The following is a 6,494-nucleotide window of genomic DNA, read 5'->3' on the forward strand; positions in this document are numbered from 1 at the left end:
TCCAGCATTTTGTGTGTGTTGCTCATTCAATGTATCTGCTGCTTTGCTCTTTTCCCATCTAACTTAAAAGCCCAGAACTCATTGCCTTCTGAGTTGACGATGTGGTAAGTATGAACTTTAAACATTATTCTACTGCCTTGACCCCTTTCAATCCTCAAAAGAATTGCAGGGTATTGTATGCATAAGTGCCATTTTTCTCAGCCAGTGCAAGTCCTGTGCACAGAACAGAACTCTGGCAGCTTAGCCATGCCCTCTTACTTGGCATGGGTTTGAGGGGTGGATAGCTGGGAACTGGTTGCACAAGGAATCTAATGTAAGGGCAAATTCCTGACTTCTGCCCGTGTGTATGTGGGAATTCTGAATGGTGCATGTGAAGATATACAATTAACTTCTTGTCATGGTCTGCATTGCCCTTATTTTAGGTGTGCCACACTGAAATGTATTTAGTCCTGCCCTGTTTAATTTGCATGGTTTCTGGCCAGTTTTAAACCTGCCATTCAACATTGTTTTGTTTCCTTCCATAATGCTAATGTTTATTTTTAAATTGTTCCTTTATAGAGATTGGCATGTATACCAAAGGTGGTTTTTATTTTAAATGGGGCAAAATTTATTTAGTCTGTTGTCTTGATCCAATGTGGATGCAGACCAGTTTTCTGCAGAAGAGGTGAGACTTTGCTGCAAACTTGAAAGCTGATGACTTTGCTAATGTTTTCGTGAATCTTTCATACTGAAATTATTTAATGTGAGATAATTTTAACTCTCTGAACTGGATATTTCCAAAGTCTTTATTTTCAATTTGGTGTGCATGATAATTCCCCCCATTACGTCCAAACACAATGTAATTTTTTGGGTAACAAACAATGCTCAAAACAAAATTTTGCTGCAAGCCAGTATCACAGAAAATTGATAAATTATTGTATGTGCCACAGCTTTGTAGCAATCTGCCTCTGGAATCTATTTTTGATCTCTTCTTGAGATCTTTCTGAGTTCTTGCATTGCCTTTGTCTTTATCTGCCTGGGCAGTTGCTTTCTCATCTGCAAGATGTGAAAGCCAGAGGCTGGAAGTAACTAGGGAGGGACAGACAGATGGTGGGTTTGGGGGTAGAGGCAGCACAGTGGCAGAGCTAGTAGAGCTGCTACCTTTTGGGTGCAGTGACCCGGGTTCAATCCTGACCTCTTCTGCTGTCTAGGTGTAGTTTGCACATTCTTCCTGTGATGGCATGGGTTTTCCTCCGGGTGCTCCAGTTTCCTCCCACAACACAAAGATGTGCAGGTTGGTAGCTTAATTAGTGACTCTAAATGTTGTTGAATAGCAGAATCTGGACAGAGTTGATGGGCATGTGGGGAGAAGAGTTTATAGGGAAAATTAGTGGGAGAATGGGATTGCTTGTGAGCTGGCATAGACTCTGGGCCAATATGGCTTCCTTTTGTCATAAAGACTGGGAGCCAGTGATCACACTGGCTGTAAGTGAGGAAGGAAGCCAGTGTGCTCATAGAGCTAATATGGAGTCAATGTATGAGCACTCCAGCCAGGTCCACTCCCCCACACAAATTCTTTCCTTTTGGATTTTTATCCACTTCTTGTTGACTGTCTGCACAGCTACCTGGGGAGTGTACTATGTACCTTAATATTCTTCACCCTGCAAGTAGTTTTCATTTTGATCTTTTTTTGGTTCGTTTGTCAACTGTTTTCATTCTGTGTTCCATTTCTTGACCCCTCCACCAATGGGAACAGTTTCTCTCTCTGCCCTTCATAGTTTTGCATACCTTTAATAGATCTCCTTGCAACTCTTTTGTTTCAAGAACAGTCCCAGCTTCAGCCTTTGCCCATAATGATGGTCTCTCATACCTGGAATCATTTTGGTAGATATCTTCTGCAAGCTCCCTGGTCTTTTTGCATCTTTCCTAAAGTGTGACATAGAGAAGTAGGAACAGCATTTCAGTTGTGGCTGAACTAGTGTTTTATAAAGGCTCGTCATGACTTTCTTGCTCTTATTCTATGCCTCTTTGTGAAATGCAAGATCTTGTACTATTTTTAAACCACATTCTCAAGTCACCTTGCCACTTTCAATGAATTATACATGTATAAACCCAGATCTCTCTGTTGTACTCCTTTTAGAATCCAGTTGTGAGTTTGGGATGGCAGTGTGGTGGTGGTGGTTGCTGTGTTTGGTTAAGGGAAGTTATGTAAGTTTTAAGTGGATGGGTGGTTTTAGTTCTACACAGGAATTTTGGTCATGAAGGAAGGCTTTGAGCACAGCCCCAAGGAGGCAGAGGTTGCAACTTTGGAGTGGAGCCTGATAAGGGGGAAAGGTGACAGGCTGGTTTCTGCTGGATTGCTGCAATGAAGAGGAAGCAAATGGAAGTAGATCATAACATTGAGTTTATAGGAAACCATACAGCAAAAGATTTTCACCTGGGATCAGGACATTACAGGATGAGTTTTGGTTCGCAGGGGGGGTTTGCTGGAAGGCCTGTGAAGAACCACTCATTCCTAGTCCATAAGCAATATGTAAGGAGATGGGAATGCAGATCATTCCCATTATTGCTGGATTTCCCAAGTCCTGGTGAACCCATGTGCCAGATGTTAAATACAAGTGACTGCCAGAATCTGAGGAATAGAGCATCATTTAGATATTGTAACCACGGCCTAGCCTCTATTAAACAGGATGTGGGTATGTTTGCAGTGAATTAGTGACATTTTTATTTTACATTCTATCACTCCCCTTCTCCCATCTACGTTCATTTTGGTTTCTGTTTGCAGTGAATGTTTTGTAATATATGTATTTGAGGTTAGGCATATTATTTTTGACTGCATTTGCATGTTGTACTTACAATTCTCCAAAGCTTTCATACAGCTAGATATCAGAATAAATTGTCTGTCTTGGGTGTTAGTTAACCTCTGATGCATTTTGGACAATGTACAGCTATCAGATCTCTCTCTCTCGTGATGCTGGCAGGCCCAAGATGTATGGAGAACCACTTGGACAGTTAGAGTAGGAGCACCTTATCAACAAAGCGATGCACCAAAAAATGTAAAGGTTGGTGCAATTGATGAAATGATGAAACTTAAAGATATCAAGGCCCATTTTTGTTTTAATACAATGGTTGCTTTCTTCAGACCTGAAGCAATTATTCTATTTGGTTCAGTTGCTACTGTTCACAGTTTTAATGTCTGGTGTTTTTGCCAGTTTTACAAAGTATTTTAACAGATGAGCATGAAGATAAAGCATATTGTTATCAGAATACATTTGCATATACTGATTTTTTTTTCATTATTTTACCAATAAATGTATGGAAGCAAACTAAATATTGAGATTAGATGGCTAACAGTGGTGTATGAAAATTCAGTATATTTAGAAATGTTTTCACATTGTCAACCGCCCATGCAGGAGTGTTTCATGATATCAACACTAAAAATACCTTAACAATATTCCCTGCACTATTTAGGTTAGTAATATTCTGAATTTCCTGTTTTACCTTCAGACCATTAAACTAAATTTTGTACCTCTTTAAGGTTGCCAATCAGCAACTCGATTTCCAATTTGAAAGTCAAACTCTATTTGACCTTTCAATCCAACTTGGTTCTTTGAATTAGTCTCATGGTTGTGCTCTCCTTTTCCTCCAGCGTTGAAGTATATATATTTTTGTTTCTTAGCAACTGGAACTGGGTGGAGTATTCGAGATGTTATCCAAACAGAGCACTAGGTCTAGTTGGATGTTACCATCTTCGATTTGTATTCTACATTTTGGGCTGTTCTTCAATTTGGTCTTTGATTGCTTTGCAATGATTGGACATGTTTAGTTTTGAGAATACCTTTCAGCTTCATCCCTGACTGATTCAGATTTATGCTTTGGTTCTTTACCATTAACCTGCATTGTATTAAATACATTTCTTCTGCCCCTTGGAAAGTTTGTGCAAATCTTTATTTTCTAAGCTACTTCTAAATTCATTACCTTTACTAATTTGGGGGAACATCAAATTTGATTACATTGTATTCAGTTTTTGAATCATCTTCTGAATGAGTACATGTATGCTGTTGAAAAGATTGTCCAGCTGATCCAGATATTTAATTGGATTTTATTGTAGGTAGAAGGGAAGTAAGAGTAATAATTTTGTAACATAAATGCTGGAGGTACTTGCTATGTGAGGCAGCATGTTTGGAGAGAAAACAATGTTTCAGGTCATCAGTTTTGTATTGGTCCATTTTATCCTTCAACTTTTAATTTTGGAAACTATATTTTCCATTTTCAACCTAATTATACATTCCTACTGCATGGTAATGGCTCAATAGTTGTCAGTGCTTCATAAATCACCTTCCTAGTTTCTGCCATTACTGGGGTTGAATACTCTCTATTCCTGAGAATATAAGTCCATTCAGTTAAGTAATCAGTTAATTTTGGGGATCTTTGTTTGGAGGTGGATCATTATTCAAATCTTCCTCAGTGTCTATCAGGAGAAAAAAAGTAATTCATAATATAGCATACTTTCAGCCATCCAGTATCCGTGGGGAATGGAGAGTGCCAGTTGCATGAATGCTGCATGAGAATTGCTCAAAAAATTACTGTACATCACCTTGCATTACTATGCATAAATCTTTAAATTACTAGGCGCAAATCTTTAAATAAATTGCCCAACTATGTCATCCCCTAAGCTTTTAAATAACAATGATTTACATGACAATTCTATATTTTAAGGCTAAGCAATATTAATGTAGAATACAGGCAAACCCCGCATTACTGCTGCTTGGATTAAGGATATTCACCCTTACGGAATTCACAAACCACTACTCAAAAATTTAAGATACAGAATAAAATTTACTCTTACAGAACTTGTGTGGGAAAAAATAAGTACAAAATGCGAAAGAAACAACAAATTTTGTCAATTTTTATTTTCACTCAATATTGTGGGGCAATAAGATTCGGATGTGACGTCAACCCATTGATTGGGTTGGCAGTCACAGTCGAGTCCTTCCTTTGTCATACCCTCCACAGTCCAAAGACATATGTAAACAGACATCTCAGACTGCTGTGCTCTTCATCTATGACACGCTGCATTGTGGGGAGCCACAGTAGCCATGGCCAGCTCCTTAAAGTAATTGCTCGGCCTTTACTCCACCTCCACTGTCGCCGTGCTTTAACCCAATAGCCCCACCCCCCCCGAACTTTCTCTACACCACCTTTCTACCATGAACCCAATCCTCAAATCCCATCCCTTTCCCTGATATCCCCACTTCCTAAACCCTTTCCTAATCTGCAAGCTTTGCTTATCAGAGGAAATGCCCCACAGATGAAGAGTGTGGCAGCGCTGCACTATGAGATGTCTGTTCGTATGTCCTTGGACTGGAGAGGGTGTGGCAATGGAGGGACTCGGGTGTGACTGCCCCGCCCCCATCGATGTGGTGGTGTAATATCCAAATCTTATTACCTCACTGTTTTGCGTGTGTTTCTTTCACATGAGCCTTGTCCATCCCCTGAGTCTAATGTCGGCTGTCTACAACTGTTCCTTCTTAGTGAAATTATAGCATTTTTGCATCTGCCTGGTGGGGGTTGGACCTTAATCAAGGAGCAGAAAGTTTTCCTTCTGATGGGTAATGAAATGTTTTCTTTGTTGCTAATGGGCAGAGACTGCGTTTCCAATCTAGGATCAATACTTTGATACCTGAACCTGTGTCGTTAGTACAGGCATCATAAATTCGGTGTTTTGCCTGGATAGGATGGAATAGTTGGGGATTAATTGCATATCATGAACCCTGCATTCATTTTGAGATTATCCATTTCAGTGCTAAAGTACCCAATAAACTATTGTCACTTTTTTTCTTCAGGAAAAAAACACTAAAGATGTCATGTTTTATTATGGGGTGTAAGTGAGTTTTTAACTAGTATTCCAAGGATGATTGCTGCTTAACACTTTGAATCTTTAAAAAAAATGACAGCCATTTCCTTAAATTTTTTGAACATTATTTAATGACATATTAACTTCTGCTTTAATCCTATTCCTGTGTTCTAAGTGTCCAATTCCATATTGTATGTGTAAAATTAGTTTAAAAATTCTGCCATTTACCTCCTGGTTTGCTGTTCATGAAAATTCTTTGTGGTGACAGGCTGCTCAACCAGGTCCTCTTGAGGTGATGTCTGATAGTAGCCAATAGCATGAAAGGTGAAACCCATGCTGTGTGGGAGTAGAAATGGAGCGCAATTTTGCTCCCCTCTCCCTGTGTGTCTGGATTTGTACTCCCACTAAAAACATGCCAGCTCTGTTGTTGCTGTGACCTGGCAGCCAACCCGCCCAGATTGTTGCCAGCCATGCCAAATAGTGCAGTCAAAAGTACACTCAGGCCCAGAGCTACTTCAGGTCATCCTGTACAGCTATCTTCTGCCTCCTACACTGAAATGAGCAGGTTTTTACCAGCCAAGCCACAGCCACTGGTGGCAGGATTGTGTATATGTATTAGGACAGGCATAGAGGTACAGAGACAATCTATCAAGCTGAT

Source organism: Pristis pectinata, chromosome 9, assembly GCF_009764475.1.
Source record: "Pristis pectinata isolate sPriPec2 chromosome 9, sPriPec2.1.pri, whole genome shotgun sequence".
NCBI lineage: Eukaryota > Metazoa > Chordata > Chondrichthyes > Rhinopristiformes > Pristidae > Pristis > Pristis pectinata.